Here is a 19,340-nt window from a genome sequence, read left to right as displayed (position 1 = left end):
TTTTTAAATTTTCAGAGTTTTCGTTCACTTTCGTGTTTTCAGGGGCCTGCTTTGGGGGGTTCCTGGTGTTTGTGGGTTGGTTTTGGGGTCTTGAAGCAACGCTGGGTATGGATACCTTTGATTGCAAGTGGTTTGAAGAAAATCTATGGTGGCAAAGGGGAGTAAGGGCCTAGCTGCAGAGCTTGCACGGAGTGATCTGGGAACTATGCAGAAATTTGTCAGAGTGCCCATTTTTCCATTTTTGCTTTTTGGCTGTTGGGGGGTTAAACTTGTTTTCGCCTGGGTTGACGGGTCTGGGGGCATTGCTAGGAAGGTCTAATACCGGATAAAAGTGTTTTGGATAAAATCCATGCTGAAAAAGTTTTTAACTTTTCAGATTTTTCGCTCATTTTCATGATTTCAGGGGCCTGCTTGGGGGGGTTCCTGGTGTTTGTGGGTGGGTTTTGGGGTCTTGAAGCAACGCTGGGTATGGATACCTTTGATTGCAAGTGGTTTGAAGAAAATCCATGGTGGCAAAGGGGAGTTAGGGCCTGGCTGCAGAGCGCGCACGGAGTGATCTGGGAAGTATGCAGAAGTTTGTCAAAGTGCCCATTTTTCCATTTTGCCTGTTTGGGGGGGTTAAACTTGTTTTCGCCTGGGTTGACGGGTCCGGGGGCATTGCTAGGAAGGTCTAATACCGGATAAAAGTGTTTTGGATAAAATCCATGCTGAAAAAGTTTTTAACTTTTCAGAGTTTTTGCTCACTTTTGTTTTTTGAGGGCCTGCTTGGGGGGGTTCCTGGTGTTTGAGGGTGGGTTTTGAGGTATTGGAGCAACGCTGGGTATGGATACTTTTGATTGCAAGAGATTTGAAAAAAATCCATGGTGGCAAAGGGGAGTTAGGGCCTAGCTGCAGAGCGCGCACGGAGTGATCTGGGAACTATGCAGAAATTTGTCAGAGTGCCCATTTTTCCATTTTTGCTTTTTGGCTGTTGGGGGGTTAAACTTGTTTTCGCCTGGGTTGACGGGTCTGGGGGCATTGCTAGGAAGGTCTAAAACAGGATAAAAGTGTTTTGGATAAAATCCATGCTAAAAAAGTTTTTAACTTTTCACAGTTTTCGCTCACTTTTGTGATTTCAGGGGCCTGCTTGGGGGGGGTTCCTGGTGTTTGTGGGTGGGTTTTGGGGTCTTGAAGCAACGCTGGGTATGGATACCTTTGATTGCAAGAGGTTTGAAGAAAATCCAAGGTGGCAAAGCGGAGTTAGGGACTAGCTGCAGAGCGCGCACGTAGTGATCTGGGAACTATGCAGAAATTTGTCAAAGTGCCCATTTTTCCATTTTTGTTTTTTGGCTGTTTGGGGGGCTAAACTTGTTTTCGTCTGGGTTGACGGGTCTAGGGGCATTGCTAGGAAGGTATAATACCGGATAAAAATGTTTTGGATAAAATCCATGCTGAAAAAGTTTTTACATTTTCAGAGTTTGCGCTAACTTTCGTGTTATCGGGGCCTGATTGTGGGGGTTCCTGGTGTTTGTGGGTGGATTTTGGGGTCTTGGACAACGCTGGGTATGGATACTTTTGATTGCAAGATGTTTGAAGAAAATCCATGGTGGCAAAGGGGAGTTAGGGCCTAGCTGCAGAGCGCACACGGAGTGATCTGGGAAGTATGCAGAAATTTGTCGAAGTGCCCATTTTTCCATTTTGCCTGTTTGGGGGGGTTAAACTTGTTTTCGCCTGGGTTGACGGGTCCGGGGGCATTGCTAGGAAGGTCTAATACCGGATAAAAGTGTTTTGGATAAAATCCATGCTGAAAAAGTTTTTAACTTTTCAGAGTTTTTGCTCACTTTTGTTTTTTGAGGGCCTGCTTGGGGGGGTTCCTGGTGTTTGAGTGTGGGTTTTGAGGTATTGGAGAAATGCTGGGTATGGATAGCTTTGATTGCAAGAGGTTTGAAGAAAATCCAAGGTGGCAAAGCGGAGTTAGGGACTAGCTGCAGAGCGCGCACGTAGTGATCTGGGAACTATGCAGAAATTTGTCAAAGTGCCCATTTTTCCATTTTTGTTTTTTGGCTGTTTGGGGGGCTAAACTTGTTTTCGTCTGGGTTGACGGGTCTAGGGGCATTGCTAGGAAGGTATAATACCGGATAAAAATGTTTTGGATAAAATCCATGCTGAAAAAGTTTTTACATTTTCAGAGTTTGCGCTAACTTTTGTGTTTTCGGGGGCCTGATTGTGGGGGTTCCTGGTGTTTGTGGGTGGATTTTGGGGTCTTGGAGCAACGCTGGGTATGGATACTTTTGATTGCAAGAGATTTGAAAAAAATCCATGGTGGCAAAGGGGAGTAAGGGCCTAGCTGCAGAGCGCGCACGGAGTGATCTGGGAACTATGCAGAAATTTGTCAGAGTGCCCATTTTTCCATTTTTGCTTTTTGGCTGTTGGGGGGGTTAAACTTGTTTTCGCCTGGGTTGACGGGTCTGGGGGCATTGCTAGGAAGGTCTTATACCGGATAAAAGTGTTTTGGATAAAATCCATGCTGAAAAAGTTTTTAACTTTTTAGAGTTTTCGCTCACTATCGTGATTTCAGGGGCCTGCTTGGGGGGGTTCCTGGTGTTTGTGGGTGGGTTTTGGGGTCTTGAAGCAACGCTGGGTATGGATACCTTAGATTGCAAGTGGTTTGAAGAAACTCCATGGTGGCAAAGGGGAGTTAGGGCCTGGCTGCAGAGCGTGCATGGAGTGATCTGGCAACTATGCAGAAATTTGTCAAAGTGCCTATTTTTCCATTTTTCCTTTTTGGCTGTTTGGGGGGTTAAACTTGTTTTCGCCTGGGTTGACGGGTCTGGGGGCATTGCTAGGAAGGTCTAATACCGGATAAAAGTGTTTTGGATAAAATCCATGCTGAAAAAGTTTTTAACTTTTCAGAGTTTTCGCTCACTTTCGTGTTTTCAGGGGCCTGCTTGGGGGTGTTCCTGGTGTTTGTGGGTGGGTTTTGGGGTCTTGGAGCAATGCTGGGTATGGATACTTTTGATTGCAAGATGTTTGAAGAAAATCCATGGTGGCAAAGGGGAGTTAGGGCCTAGCTGCAGAGCGCACACGGAGTGATCTGGGAAGTATACAGAAATTTGTCAAAGTGCCCATTTTTCCATTTTTCCGGTTTGGGGGGGGGTTAAACTTGTTTTCGCCTGGGTTGACTGGTCCGGGGGCATTGCTAGGAAGGTCTAATACCGGATAAAAGTGTTTTGGATAAAATCCATGCTGAAAAAGTTTTTAACTTTTCAGAGTTTTTGCTCACTTTTGTTTTTTGAGGGCCTGCTTCGGGGGGTTCCTGGTGTTTTTGGGTGGGTTTTGAGGTATTGTAGCAACGCTGGGTATGGATACTTTTGATTGAAAGAGATTTGAAAAAAATCCATGGTGGCAAAGGGGAGTTAGGGCCTAGCTGCAGAGCGCGCACAGAGTGATCTGGGAACTATGCAGAAATTTGTAAAAGTGCCCATTTTTCCATTTTTTCTTTTTGGCTGTTGGGGGGGTTAAACTTGTTTTCGCATGGGTTGACGGGTCTGGGGGCATTGCTAGGAAGATCTAATACCGGATAAAAGGGTTTTGGATAAAATCCATGCTGAAAAAGTTTTTACATTTTCAGAGTTTGCGCTCACTTTCGTGTTTTCGGGGGCCTGATTGTGGGGGTTCCTGGTGTTTGTGGGTGGGTTTTGGGGTCTTTGAGCAATGCTGGGTATGGATACTTTTGATTGCAAGATGTTTGAAGAAAATCCATGGTGGCAAAGGGGAGTTAGGGCCTAGCTGCAGAGCGCACACGGAGTGATCTGGGAAGTATACAGAAATTTGTCAAAGTGCCCATTTTTCCATTTTGCCAGTTTGGGGGGGGGGGTTAAACTTGTTTTCGCCTTGGTTGACGGGTCCGGGGGCATTGCTAGGAAGGTCTAATACCGGATAAAAGTGTTTTGGATAAAATCCATGCTGAAAAAGTTTTTAACTTTTCAGAGTTTTTGCTCACTTTTGTTTTTTGAGGGCCTGCTTGGGGGGGTACCTGGTGTTTGAGGGTGGGTTTTGAGGTATTGGAGCAACGCTGGGTATGGATACTTTTGATTGCAAGAGATTTGAAAAAAATCCATGGTGGCAAAGGGTAGTTAGGGCCTAGCTGCAGAGCGCGCACGGAGTGATCTGGGAACTATGCAGAAATTTGTCAGAGTGCCCATTTTTCCATTTTTGCTTTTTGGCTGTTGGGGGGGTTAAACTTGTTTTCGCATGGGTTGACGAGTCTGGGGGCATTGCTAGGAAGGTCTAATAAAGGATAAAAGTGTTTTGGATAAAATCTATGCTGAAAAAGTTTTTAACTTTTCAGAGTTTTCGCTCACTTTTGTGATTTCAGGGGCCTGCTTGGGGGGGGTTCCTGGTGTTTTTGGGTTGGTTTTGGGGTCTTGAAGCAACGCTGGGTATGGATACCTTTGATTGCAAGTGGTTTGAAGAAAATCCATGGTGGCAAAGGGGAGTTAGGGCCTGGCTGCAGAGCACGCATGGAGTGATCTGGGAACTATGCAGAAATTTGTCAAAGTGCCCATTTTTCCATTTTTGCGTTTTGGCTGTTTGGGGGGTTAAACTTGTTTTCGCCTGGGTTGACGGGTCTGGGGGCATTGCTAGGAAGGTCTAATACCGGATAAAAGTGTTTTGGATAAAATCCATGCTGAAAAAGTTTTTAAATTTTCAGAGTTTTTGCTCACTTTCGTGTTTTCAGGGGCCTGCTTGGGGGGGGTTCCTGGTGTTTGTGGGTGGGTTTTGGGGTCTTGAAGCAACGCTGGGTATGGATACCTTTGATTGCAAGTGGTTTGAAGAAAATCCATGGTGGCAAAGGGGAGTAAGGGCCTAGCTGCAGAGCTTGCACGGAGTGATCTGGGAACTATGCAGAAATTTGTCAGTGCCCATTTTTCCATTTTTGCTTTTTGGCTGTTGGGGGAGTTAAACTTGTTTTCGCCTGGGTTGACGGGTCTGGGGGCATTGCTAGGAAGGTCTAATACCGGATAAAAGTGTTTTGGATAAAATCCATGCTGAAAAAGTTTTTAACTTTTTAGAGTTTTCGCTCACTTTCGTGATTTCAGGGGCCTGCTTGGGGGGGTTCCTGGTGTTTGTGGGTGGGTTTTGGGGTCTTGAAGCAACGCTGGGTATGGATACCTTTGATTGCAAGTGGTTTGAAGAAAATCCATGGTGGCAAAGGGGAGTTAGGGCCTGGCTGCAGAGCGCGCATGGAGTGATCTGGCAACTATGCAGAAATTTGTCAAAGTGCCCATTTTTCCATTTTTTCTTTTTGGCTGTTTGGGGGGTTAAACTTGTTTTCGCCTGGGTTGACGGGTCTGGGGGCATTGCTAGGAAGGTCTAATATCGGATAAAATGTTTTGGATAAAATCCATGCTGAAAAAGTTTTTAACTTTTCAGAGTTTTCGCTCACTTTCGTGTTTTCAGGGGCCTGCTTGGGGGGGTTCCTGGTGTTTGTGGGTGGGTTTTGGGGTCTTGAAGCAACGCTGGGTATGGATACCTTTGATTGCAAGTGGTTTGAAGAAAATCCATGGTGGCAAAGGGGAGTTAGGGCCTGGCTGCAGAGCGCGCACGGAGTGATCTGGGAACTATGCAGAAATTTGTCAAAGTGCCCATTTTTCCATTTTTGCTTTTTGGCTGTTTGGGGGTTAAACTTGTTTTCACCTGGGTTGACGGGTCTGGGGGCATTGCTAGGAAGGTCTAATACTGGATAAAAGTGTTTTGGATAAAATCCATGCTGAAAAAGTTTTTTACTTTTCAGTGTTTTCGCTCGCCTTTGTGTTTTTGGGGGCCTACTTGGGGGGGTTCCTGATGCTTGTGGGTGGTTTTTGGGCTATTGGAGCAATGCTGGGTATGGATACTTTTGATTGCAAGAGGTTTGAAGAAAATCCATGGTGGCAAAGGGGAGTTAGGGCCTAGCTGCAGAGCGCGCACGTAGTGATCTGGGAACTATGCAGAAATTTGTCAAAGTGCCCAGTTTTCCATTTTTGTTTTTTGGCTGTTTGGGGGGTTAAACTTGTTTTCGTCTGGGTTGACGGGTCTAGGGGCATTGCTAGGAAGGTATAATACCGGATAAAAGTGTTTTGGATAAATTCCATGCTGAAAAAGTTTTTACATTTTCAGAGTTTGCGCTCACTTTCGTGTTTTCGGGGGCCTGATTGTGGGGGTTCCTGGTGTTTGTGGGTGGGTTTTGGGGTCTTGGAGCAATGCTGGGTATGGATGCTTTTGATTGCAAGATGTTTGAAGAAAATCCATGGTGGCAAAGGGGAGTTAGGGCCTAGCTGCAGAGCGCACACGGAGTGATCTGGGAAGTATGCAGAAATTTGTCAAAGTGCCCATTTTTCCATTTTGCCTGTTTGGGGGGGGGTGTTAAACTTGTTTTCGCCTGGGTTGACGGGTCTGGTGGCATTGCTAGGAAGGTCTAATACCGGATAAAAGTGTTTTGGATAAAATCCATGCTGAAAAAGTTTTTAACTTTTCAGAGTTTTTGCTCACTTTTGTTTTTTGAGGGCCTGCTTGGGGGGGTTCCTGGTGTTTGAGGGTAGGTTTTGAGGTATTGGAGCAACGCTGGGTATGGATACTTTTGATTGCAAGAGATTTGAAAAAAATCCATGGTGGCAAAGGGGAGTAAGGGCCTAGCTGCAGAGCGCGCACGGAGTGATCTGGGAACTATGCAGAAATTTGTCAGAGTGCCCATTTTTCCATTTTTGCTTTTTCGCTGTTGGGGGGGTTAAACTTGTTTTCGCCTGGGTTGACGGGTCTGGGGGCATTGCTAGGAAGGTCTAATACCGGATAAAAGTGTTTTGGATAAAATCCATGCTGAAAAAGTTTTTAACTTTTTAGAGTTTTCGCTCACTTTCGTGATTTCAGGGGCCTGCTTGGGGGGGATCCTGGTGTTTGTGGGTGGGTTTTGGGGTCTTGAAGCAACGCTGGGTATGGATACCTTTGATTGCAAGTGGTTTGAAGAAAATCCATGGTGGCAAAGGGGAGTTAGGGCCTGGCTGCAGAGCGCGCATGGAGTGATCTGGCAACTATGCAGAAATTTGTCAAAGTGCCCATTTTTCCATTTTTTCTTTTTGGCTGTTTGGGGGGTTAAACTTGTTTTCGCCTGGGTTGACGGGTCTGGGGGCATTGCTAGGAAGGTCTAATACCGGATAAAAGTGTTTTGGATAAAATCCATGCTGAAAAAGTTTTTAACTTTTCAGAGTTTTCGCTCATTTTCGTGTTTTCAGGGGCCTGCTTGGGGGGGGTTCCTGGTGTTTGTGGGTGGGTTTTGGGGTCTTGAAGCAACGCTGGGTATGGATACCTTTGATTGCAAGTGGTTTGAAGAAAATCCATTGTGGCAAAAGGGAGTTTGGGCCTGACTGCAGAGCGCGCACGGAGTGATCTGGGAACTATGCAGAAATTTGTAAAAGTGCCCATTTTTCCATTTTTGCTTTTTGGCTGTTTGGGGGGTTAAACTAGTTTTCGCCTGGGTTGACGTGTCTGGGGGCATTGCTAGGAAGATCTAATACCGGATAAAAGTGTTTTGGATAAAATCCATGCTGAAAAAGTTTTCACATTTTCAGAGTTTGCGCTCACTTTCGTGTTTTCGGGGGCCTGATTGTGGGGGTTCCTGGTGTTTGTGGGTGGGTTTTGGGGTCTTGGAGCAATGCGGGGTATGGATACTTTTGATTGCAAGATGTTTGAAGAAAATCCATGGTGGCAAAGGGGAGTTATAGCTGCAGAGCGCACACGGAGTGATCTGGGAAGTATACAGAAATTTGTCAAAGTGCCCATTTTTCCATTTTGCCGGTTTGGGGGGAGGGTTAAACTTGTTTTCGCCTGGGTTGACGGGTTCGGGGGCATTGCTAGGAAGGTCTACTACCGGATAAAATTGTTTTGGATAAAATCCATGCTGAAAAAGTTTTTAACTTTTCAGAGTTTTTGCTCACTTTTGTTTTTTGAGGGCCTGCTTGGGGGGGTTCCTGGTGTTTGTGGGTGGGTTTTGGGGTCTTGAAGCAATGCTGGGTATGGATACCTTTGATTGCAAGTGGTTTGAAGAAAATCCATGGTGGCAATGGGGAGTAAGGGCCTAGCTGCAGAGCTTGCACGGAGTGATCTGGGAACTATGCAGAAATTTGTCAGAGTTCCCATTTTCCCATTTTTGCTTTTTGGCTGTTGGGGGGGTTAAACTTGTTTTCGCCTGGGTTGACGGGTCTGGGGGCATTGCTAGGAAGGTCTAATACCGGATAAAAGTGTTTTGGATAAAATCCATGCTGAAAAAGTTTTTAACTTTTCTGAGTTTTTACTCACTTTCATGATTTCAGGGGCCTGCTTGGGGGGGTTCCTGGTGTTTGTGGGTTGGGTTTTGGGGTCTTGAAGCAACGCTGGGTATGGATACCTCTGATTGCAAGTGGTTTGAAGAAAATCCATGGTGGCAAAGGGGAGTTAGGGCCTGGCTGCAGAGCGCGCACGGAGTGATCTGGGAACTATGCAGAAATTTGTAAAAGTGCCCATTTTTCCATTTTTGCTTTTTGGCTGTTTGGGGGGTTAAACTTGTTTTCGCCTGAGTTGACGGGTCTGGGGGCATTGCTAGGAAGGTCTAATACCGGATAAAAGTGTTTTGGATAAAATCCATGCTGAAAAGGTTTTTAACTTTTCAGTGTTTTCGCTCGCCTTCGTGTTTTTGGGGGCCTACTTGGGGGGGTTCCTGATGCTTGTGGGTGGTTTTTGGGCTATTGGAGCAACGCTGGGTATGGATACTTTTGATTGCAAGAGGTTTGAAGAAAATCCATGGTGGCAAAGGGGAGTTAGGGCCTTGCATGATGAGCGCGCACGTAGTGATCTGGGAACTATGCAGAAATTTGTCAAAGTGCCCATTCTTCCATTTTTGTTTTTTGGCTGTTTGGGGGGTTAAACTTGTTTTTGTCTGGGTTGACGGGTCTAGGGGCATTGCTAGGAAGGTATAATACCGGATAAAAGTGTTTTGGATAAAATCCATGCTGAAAAAGTTTTTACATTTTCAGAGTTTGCGCTCACTTTCGTGTTTTCAGGGGCCTGATTGTGGGGGTTCCTGGTGTTTGTGGGTGGGTTTTGGGGTCTGCGAGCAACGCTGGGTATGGATACTTTTGATTGCAAGATGTTTGAAGAAAATCCATGGTGGCAAAGGGGAGTTAGGGCCTAGCTGCAGAGCGCACACGGAGTGATCTGGGAAGTATGCAGAAATTTGTCAAAGTGCCCATTTTTCCATTTTGCCTGTTTGGGGGGGGTTAAACTTGTTTTTGCCTGGGTTGACGGGTCCGGGGCATTGCTAGGAAGGTCTAATACCGGATAAAAGTGTTTTGGATAAAATCCATGCTGAAAAAGTTTTTAACTTTTCAGAGTTTTTGCTCACTTTTGTTTTTTGAGGGCCTGCTTGGGGGGGTTCCTGGTGTTTGAGGGTGGGTTTTGAGGTATTGGAGCAACGCTGGGTATGGGTACTTTTGATTGCAAGAGATTTAAAAAAATCCATGGTGGCAAAGGGGAGTAAGGGCCTAGCTGCAGAGCGCGCACGGAGTGATCTGGGAACTATGCAGAAATTTGTCAGAGTGCCCATTTTTCCATTTTTGCTTTTTGGCTGTTTGGGGGGTTAAACTTGTTTTCACCTGGGTTGACGGGTCTGGGGGCATTGCTAGGAAGGTCTAATACCGGATAAAAGTGTTTTGGATAAAATCCATGCTGAAAAAGTTTTTAAATTTTCAGAGTTTTCGCTCACTTTCGTGTTTTTGGGGGCCTACTTGGGGGGGTTCCTGATGCTTGTGGGTGGTTTTTGGGCTATTGGAGCAACGCTGGGTATGGATACTTTTGATTGCAAGATGTTTGAAGAAAATCCATGGTGGCAAAGGGGAGTTAGGGCCTAGCTGCAGAGCGCACACGGAGTGATCTGGGAAGTATGCAGAAATTTGTCAAAGTGCCCATTTTTCCATTTTTCCTGTTTGGGGGGGGGGGTTAAACTTGTTTTCGCCTGGGTTGACGGGTCTGGGGGCATTGCTAGGAAGGTCTAATACCAGATAAAAGTGTTTTGGATAAAATCCATGCTGAAAAAGTTTTTAACTTTTCAGAGTTTTTGTTCACTTTTGTTTTTTGAGGGCCTGCATGGGGGGGTTCCTGGTGTTTGAGGGTGGGTTTTGAGGTATTGGAGCAACGCTGGGTATGGATACTTTTGATTGCAAGAGATTTGACAAAAATCCATGGTGGCAAAGGGGAGTAAGGGCCTAGCTGCAGAGCGCGCACGGAGTGATCTGGGAACTATGGAGAAATTTGTCAGAGTGCCCATTTTTCCATTTTTGCTTTTTGGCTGTTGGGGGGTTAAACTTGTTTTCGCCTGGGTTGACGGGTCTGGGGGCATTGCTAGGAAGGTCTAATACCGGATAAAATTCTTTTGGATAAAATCCATGCTGAAAAAGTTTTTAACTCTTTAGAGTTTTCGCTCACTTTTGTGATTTCAGGGGCCTGCTTGGGGGGGTTCCTGGTGTTTGTGGGTGGGTTTTGGGGTCTTGAAGCAACGCTGGGTATGGATACCTTTGATTGCAAGTGGTTTGAAGAAAATCCATGGTGGCAAAGGGGAGTTAGGGCCTGGCTGCAGAGCGCGCATGGAGTGATCTGGCAACTATGCAGAAATTTGTCAAAGTGCCCATTTTTCCATTTTTGCTTTTTGGCTGTTTGGGGGGTTAAACTTGTTTTCGCCTGGGTTGACGGGTCTGGGGGCATTGCTAGGAAGATCTAATACCGGATAAAAGTGTTTTGGATCAAATCCATGCTGAAAAGTTTTTAACTTTTCAGAGTTTTCGCTCACTTTCGTGTTTTCAGGGGCCTGCTTGGGGGGGTTCCTGGTGTTTGAGGGTGGGTTTTGAGGTATTGGAGCAACGCTGGGTATGGATAATTTTGATTGCAAGAGATTTGAAAAAAATCCATGGTGGCAAAGGGGAGTTAGGGCCTAGCTGCAGAGCGCGCACGGAGTGATCTGGGAACTATGCAGAAATTTGTCAGAGTGCCCATTTTTCCATTTTTGCTTTTTGGCTGTTGGGGGGGTTAAACTTGTTTTCGCATGGGTTGACGGGTCTGGGGGCATTGCTAGGAAGGTCTAATACAGGATAAAAGTGTTTTGGATAAAATCTATGCTGAAAAAGTTTTTAACTTTTCTGAGTTTTTGCTCACTTTTGTGTTTTCAGGGGCCTGCTTGGGGGGGGTTCCTGGTGTTTGTGGGTGGGTTTTGGGGTCTTGAAGCAATGCTGGGTATGGATACCTTTGATTGCAAGTGGTTTGAAGAAAATCCATGGTGGCAAAGGGGAGTAAGGGCCTAGCTGCAGAGCTTGCACGGAGTGATCTGGGAACTATGCAGAAATTTGTCAGTGCCCATTTTTCCATTTTTGCTTTTTGGCTGTTGGGGGGTTAAACTTGTTTTCGCCTGGGTTGACGGGTCTGGGGGCATTGCTAGGAAGGTCTAATAACGGATAAAAGTGTTTTGGATAAAATCCATGCTGAAAAAGTTTTTAACTTTTCACAGTTTTCGCTCACTTTCTTGATTTCAGGGGCCTGCTTGGGGGGGTTCCAGGTGTTTGTGGGTGGGTTTTGGGGTCTTGAAGCAACACTGGGTAAGGATACCTTTGATTGCCAGTGGTTTGAAGAAAATCCATGGTGGCAAAGGGGAGTTAGGGCCTGGCTGCAGAGCGCGCACGGAGTGATCTGGGAACTATGCAGAAATTTGTAAAAGTGCCCATTTTTCCATTTTTGCTTTTTGGCTGTTTGGGGGGTTAAACTTGTTTTCGCCTGGGTTGACGGGTCTGGGGGCATTGCTAGGAAGGTCTAATACCGGATAAAAGTGTTTTGGATAAAATCCATGCTGAAAAAGTTTTTAAGTTTTCAGTGTTTTCGCTCGCCTTCGTGTTTTTGGGGGCCTACTTGGGGGGGTTCCTGATGCTTGTGGGTGGTTTTTGAGCTGTTGGAGCAACGCTGGGTATGGATACTTTTGATTGCAAGAGGTTTGAAGAAAATCCATGGTGGCAAAGGGGAGTTAGGGCCTAGCTGCAGAGCGCGCACGTAGTGATCTGGGAACTATGCAGAAATTTGTCAAAGTGCCCATTTTTCCATTTTTGTTTTTTGTCTGTTTGGGGGGTTAAACTTTTTTTGTCTGGGTTGACGGGTCTAGGGGCATTGCTAGGAAGGTATAATACCGGATAAAAGTGTTTTGGATAAAATCCATGCTGAAAAAGCTTTTACATTTTCAGAGTTTGCGCTCACTTTTGTGTTTTCGGGGGCCTGATTGTGGGGGTTCCTGGTGTTTGTGGGTGGGTTTTGGGGTCTTGGAGCAACGCTGGGTATGGATACTTTTGATTGCAAGATGTTTGAAGAAAATCCATGGTGGCAAAGGGGAGTTAGGGCCTAGCTGCAGAGCGCACACGGAGTGATCTGGGAAGTATGCAGAAGTTTGTCAAAGTGCCCATTTTTCCATTTTGCCTGTTTGGGGGGGTTAAACTTGTTTTCGCCTAAGTTGACGGGTCCGGGGGCATTGCTAGGAAGGTCTAATACCGGATAAAAGTGTTTTGGATAAAATCCATGCTGAAAAAGTTTTTAACTTTTCACAGTTTTCGCTCACTTTTGTGATTTCAGGGGCCTGCTTGGGGGGGGTTCCTGGTGTTTGTGGGTGGGTTTTGGGGTCTTGAAGCAACGCTGGATATGGATACCTTTGATTGCAAGTGGTTTGAAGAAAATCCATGGTGGCAAAGGGGAGTAAGGCCTGGCTGCAGAGCACGCACGGAGTGATCTGGGAACTATGCATAAATTTGTCAAAGTGCCCATTTTTCCATTTTTGCTTTTTGGCTGTTTGGGGGGTTACACTTGTTTTCGCCTGGGTTGACGGGTCTGGGGGCATTGCTAGGAAGGTCTAATACCGGATAAAAGTGTTTTGGATAAAATCCATGCTGAAAAAGTTTTTAAATTTTCAGAGTTTTCGCTCACTTTCGTGTTTTCAGGGGCCTGCTTTGGGGGGTTCCTGGTGTTTGTGGGTTGGTTTTGGGGTCTTGAAGCAACGCTGGGTATGGATACCTTTGATTGCAAGTGGTTTGAAGAAAATCTATGGTGGCAAAGGGGAGTAAGGGCCTAGCTGCAGAGCTTGCACGGAGTGATCTGGGAACTATGCAGAAATTTGTCAGAGTGCCCATTTTTCCATTTTTGCTTTTTGGCTGTTGGGGGGTTAAACTTGTTTTCGCCTGGGTTGACGGGTCTGGGGGCATTGCTAGGAAGGTCTAATACCGGATAAAAGTGTTTTGGATAAAATCCATGCTGAAAAAGTTTTTAACTTTTCAGATTTTTCGCTCATTTTCATGATTTCAGGGGCCTGCTTGGGGGGGTTCCTGGTGTTTGTGGGTGGGTTTTGGGGTCTTGAAGCAACGCTGGGTATGGATACCTTTGATTGCAAGTGGTTTGAAGAAAATCCATGGTGGCAAAGGGGAGTTAGGGCCTGGCTGCAGAGCGCGCACGGAGTGATCTGGGAAGTATGCAGAAGTTTGTCAAAGTGCCCATTTTTCCATTTTGCCTGTTTGGGGGGGTTAAACTTGTTTTCGCCTGGGTTGACGGGTCCGGGGGCATTGCTAGGAAGGTCTAATACCGGATAAAAGTGTTTTGGATAAAATCCATGCTGAAAAAGTTTTTAACTTTTCAGAGTTTTTGCTCACTTTTGTTTTTTGAGGGCCTGCTTGGGGGGGTTCCTGGTGTTTGAGGGTGGGTTTTGAGGTATTGGAGCAACGCTGGGTATGGATACTTTTGATTGCAAGAGATTTGAAAAAAATCCATGGTGGCAAAGGGGAGTTAGGGCCTAGCTGCAGAGCGCGCACGGAGTGATCTGGGAACTATGCAGAAATTTGTCAGAGTGCCCATTTTTCCATTTTTGCTTTTTGGCTGTTGGGGGGGTTAAACTTGTTTTCGCCTGGGTTGACGGGTCTGGGGGCATTGCTAAGAAGGTCTAAAACAGGATAAAAGTGTTTTGGATAAAATCCATGCTAAAAAAGTTTTTAACTTTTCACAGTTTTCGCTCACATTTGTGATTTCAGGGGCCTGCTTGGGGGGGGTTCCTGGTGTTTGTGGGTGGGTTTTGGGGTCTTGAAGCAACGCTGGGTATGGATACCTTTGATTGCAAGAGGTTTGAAGAAAATCCAAGGTGGCAAAGCGGAGTTAGGGACTAGCTGCAGAGCGCGCACGTAGTGATCTGGGAACTATGCAGAAATTTGTCAAAGTGCCCATTTTTCCATTTTTGTTTTTTGGCTGTTTGGGGGGCTAAACTTGTTTTCGTCTGGGTTGACGGGTCTAGGGGCATTGCTAGGAAGGTATAATACCGGATAAAAATGTTTTGGATAAAATCCATGCTGAAAAAGTTTTTACATTTTCAGAGTTTGCGCTAACTTTCGTGTTATCGGGGCCTGATTGTGGGGGTTCCTGGTGTTTGTGGGTGGATTTTGGGGTCTTGGACAACGCTGGGTATGGATACTTTTGATTGCAAGATGTTTGAAGAAAATCCATGGTGGCAAAGGGGAGTTAGGGCCTAGCTGCAGAGCGCACACGGAGTGATCTGGGAAGTATGCAGAAATTTGTCGAAGTGCCCATTTTTCCATTTTGCCTGTTTGGGGGGGTTAAACTTGTTTTCGCCTGGGTTGACGGGTCCGGGGGCATTGCTAGGAAGGTCTAATACCGGATAAAAGTGTTTTGGATAAAATCCATGCTGAAAAAGTTTTTAACTTTTCAGAGTTTTTGCTCACTTTTGTTTTTTGAGGGCCTGCTTGGGGGGGTTCCTGGTGTTTGAGTGTGGGTTTTGAGGTATTGGAGAAATGCTGGGTATGGATACCTTTGATTGCAAGAGGTTTGAAGAAAATCCAAGGTGGCAAAGCGGAGTTAGGGACTAGCTGCAGAGCGCGCACGTAGTGATCTGGGAACTATGCAGAAATTTGTCAAAGTGCCCATTTTTCCATTTTTGTTTTTTGGCTGTTTGGGGGGCTAAACTTGTTTTCGTCTGGGTTGACGGGTCTAGGGGCATTGCTAGGAAGGTATAATACCGGATAAAAATGTTTTGGATAAAATCCATGCTGAAAAAGTTTTTACATTTTCAGAGTTTGCGCTAACTTTTGTGTTTTCGGGGGCCTGATTGTGGGGGTTCCTGGTGTTTGTGGGTGGATTTTGGGGTCTTGGAGCAACGCTGGGTATGGATACTTTTGATTGCAAGAGATTTGAAAAAAATCCATGGTGGCAAAGGGGAGTAAGGGCCTAGCTGCAGAGCGCGCACGGAGTGATCTGGGAACTATGCAGAAATTTGTCAGAGTGCCCATTTTTCCATTTGTGCTTTTTGGCTGTTGGGGGGGTTAAACTTGTTTTCGCCTGGGTTGACGGGTCTGGGGGCATTGCTAGGAAGGTCTTATACCGGATAAAAGTGTTTTGGATAAAATCCATGCTGAAAAAGTTTTTAACTTTTTAGAGTTTTCGCTCACTATCGTGATTTCAGGGGCCTGCTTGGGGGGGTTCCTGGTGTTTGTGGGTGGGTTTTGGGGTCTTGAAGCAACGCTGGGTATGGATACCTTTGATTGCAAGTGGTTTGAAGAAACTCCATGGTGGCAAAGGGGAGTTAGGGCCTGGCTGCAGAGCGTGCATGGAGTGATCTGGCAACTATGCAGAAATTTGTCAAAGTGCCTATTTTTCCATTTTTCCTTTTTGGCTGTTTGGGGGGTTAAACTTGTTTTCGCCTGGGTTGACGGGTCTGGGGGCATTGCTAGGAAGGTCTAATACCGGATAAAAGTGTTTTGGATAAAATCCATGCTGAAAAAGTTTTTAACTTTTCAGAGTTTTCGCTCACTTTCGTGTTTTCAGGGGCCTGCTTGGGGGTGTTCCTGGTGTTTGTGGGTGGGTTTTAGGGTCTTGAAGCAACGCTGGGTATGGATACTTTTGATTGCAAGTGGTTTGAAGAAAATCCATGGTGGCAAAAGGGAGTTAGGGCCTGGCTGCAGTGCGCGCACGGAGTGATCTGGGAACTATGCAGAAATGTGTAAAAGTGCCCATTTTTCCATTTTTGCTTTTTGGCTGTTTGGGGGGTTAAATTAGTTTTCGCCTGGGTTGACGGGTCTGGGGGCATTGCTAGGAAGATCTAATACCGGATAAAAGTGTTTTGGATAAAATCCATGCTGAAAAAGTTTTTACATTTTCAGAGTTTGCGCTCACTTTCGTGTTTTCGGGGGCCTGATTGTGGTTGTTCCTGGTGTTTGTGGGTGGGTTTTGGGGTCTTGGAGCAATGCTGGGTATGGATACTTTTGATTGCAAGATGTTTGAAGAAAATCCATGGTGGCAAAGGGGAGTTAGGGCCTAGCTGCAGAGCGCACACGGAGTGATCTGGGAAGTATACAGAAATTTGTCAAAGTGCCCATTTTTCCATTTTGCCAGTTTGGGGGGGGGGTTAAACTTGTTTTCGCCTTGGTTGACGGGTCCGGGGGCATTGCTAGGAAGGTCTAATACCGGATAAAAGTGTTTTGGATAAAATCCATGCTGAAAAAGTTTTTAACTTTTCAGAGTTTTTGCTCACTTTTGTTTTTTGAGGGCCTGCTTGGGGGGGTACCTGGTGTTTGAGGGTGGGTTTTGAGGTATTGGAGCAACGCTGGGTATGGATACTTTTGATTGCAAGAGATTTGAAAAAAATCCATGGTGGCAAAGGGGAGTTAGGGCCTAGCTGCAGAGCGCGCACGGAGTGATCTGGGAACTATGCAGAAATTTGTCAGAGTGCCCATTTTTCCATTTTTGCTTTTTGGCTGTTGGGGGGGTTAAACTTGTTTTCGCATGGGTTGACGGGTCTGGGGGCATTGCTAGGAAGGTCTAATAAAGGATAAAAGTGTTTTGGATAAAATCTATGCTGAAAAAGTTTTTAACTTTTCAGAGTTTTCGCTCACTTTTGTGATTTCAGGGGCCTGCTTGGGGGGGGTTCCTGGTGTTTTTGGGTTGGTTTTGGGGTCTTGAAGCAACGCTGGGTATGGATACCTTTGATTGCAAGTGGTTTGAAGAAAATCCATGGTGGCAAAGGGGAGTTAGGGCCTGGCTGCAGAGCACGCATGGAGTGATCTGGGAACTATGCAGAAATTTGTCAAAGTGACCATTTTTCCATTTTTGCTTTTTGGCTGTTTGGGGGGTTAAACTTGTTTTCGCCTGGGTTGACGGGTCTGGGGGCATTGCTAGGAAGGTCTAATACCGGATAAAAGTGTTTTGGATAAAATCCATGCTGAAAAAGTTTTTAAATGTTCAGAGTTTTTGCTCACTTTCGTGTTTTCAGGGGCCTGCTTGGGGGGGGTTCCTGGTGTTTTTGGGTTGGTTTTGGGGTCTTGAAGCAACGCTGGGTATGGATACCTTTGATTGCAAGTGGTTTGAAGAAAATCCATGGTGGCAAAGGGGAGTTAGGGCCTGGCTGCAGAGCACGCATGGAGTGATCTGGGAACTATGCAGAAATTTGTCAAAGTGACCATTTTTCCATTTTTGCTTTTTGGCTGTTTGGGGGGTTAAACTTGTTTTCGCCTGGGTTGACGGGTCTGGGGGCATTGCTAGGAAGGTCTAATACCGGATAAAAGTGTTTTGGATAAAATCCATGCTGAAAAAGTTTTTAAATGTTCAGAGTTTTTGCTCACTTTCGTGTTTTCAGGGCCCTGCTTGGGGGGGGTTCCTGGTGTTTGTGGGTGGGTTTTGGGGTCTTGAAGCAACGCTGGGTATGGATACCTTTGATTGCAAGTGGTTTGAAGAAAATCCATGGTGGCAAAGGGGAGTAAGGGCCTAGCTGCAGAGCTTGCACGGAGTGATCTGGGAACTATGCAGAAATTTGTCAGTGCCCATTTTTCCATGTTTGCTTTTTGGCTGTTGGGGGGGTTAAACTTGTTTTCGCCTGGGTTGACGGGTCTGGGGGCATTGCTAGGAAGGTCTAATACCGGATAAAAGAGTTTTGGATAAAATCCATGCTGAAAAAGCTTTTAACTTTTCACAGTTTTTGCTCACTTTCTTGATTTCAGGGGCCTGCTTGGGGGGGGTTCCTGGTGTTTGTGGGTGGGTTTTGGGGTCTTGAAGCAACACTGGGTATGGATACCTTTGATTGCCAGTGGTTTGAAGAAAATCCATGGTGGCAAAGGGGAGTTAGGGCCTGGCTGCAGAGCGCGCACGGAGTGATCTGGGAACTATGCAGAAATTTGTAAAAGTGCCCATTTTTCCATTTTTGCGTTTTGGCTGTTTGGGGGGTTAAACTTGTTTTCGCCTGGGTTGACGGGTCTGGGGGCATTGCTAGGAAGGTCTAATACCGGATAAAAGTGTTTTGGATAAAATCCATGCTGAAAAAGTTTTTAAATTTTCAGAGTTTTTGCTCACTTTCGTGTTTTCAGGGGCCTGCTTGGGGGGGGTTCCTGGTGTTTGTGGGTGGGTTTTGGGGTCTTGAAGCAACGCTGGGTATGGATACCTTTGATTGCAAGTGGTTTGAAGAAAATCCATGGTGGCAAAGGGGAGTAAGGGCCTAGCTGCAGAGCTTGCACGGAGTGATCTGGGAACTATGCAGAAATTTGTCAGTGCCCATTTTTCCATTTTTGCTTTTTGGCTGTTGGGGGGGTTAAACTTGTTTTCGCCTGGGTTGACGGGTCTGGGGGCATTGCTAGGAAGGTCTAATACCGGATAAAAGAGTTTTGGATAAAATCCATGCTGAAAAAGCTTTTAACTTTTCACAGTTTTTGCTCACTTTCTTGATTTCAGGGGCCTGCTTGGGGGGGGTTCCTGGTGTTTGTGGGTGGGTTTTGGGGTCTTGAAGCAACACTGGGTATGGATACCTTTGATTGCCAGTGGTTTGAAGAAAATCCATGGTGGCAAAGGGGAGTTAGGGCCTGGCTGCAGAGCGCGCACGGAGTGATCTGGGAACTATGCAGAAATTTGTAAAAGTGCCCATTTTTCCATTTTTGCGTTTTGGCTGTTTGGGGGGTTAAACTTGTTTTCGCCTGGGTTGACGGGTCTGGGGGCATTCTAGGAAGGTCTAATACCGGATAAAAGTGTTTTGGATAAAATCCATGCTGAAAAAGTTTTTAACTTTTCAGTGTTTTCGCTCGCCTTCGTGTTTTTGGGGGCCTACTTTGTGGTAAATAAATAATTAATTACCGGTACTATTTTTCAGGATACTCTAATAACAGATAGCTCAATAAATAAGAGTCAAGATACGAGGTAGCTAGAGTATACAGGCTTTAATCAGACATAAAGGACAGGAACAGGACAGCCTGCATGGGAAGGGGATGGCAGCTGCCGGGGGCAGGAAGGAAGGACTGGAG

Source organism: Lissotriton helveticus, chromosome 4_2, assembly GCF_964261635.1.
Source record: "Lissotriton helveticus chromosome 4_2, aLisHel1.1, whole genome shotgun sequence".
NCBI classification, from domain to species: Eukaryota; Metazoa; Chordata; class Amphibia; order Caudata; family Salamandridae; genus Lissotriton; species Lissotriton helveticus.
This window is presented reverse-complemented; position numbering follows the sequence as displayed.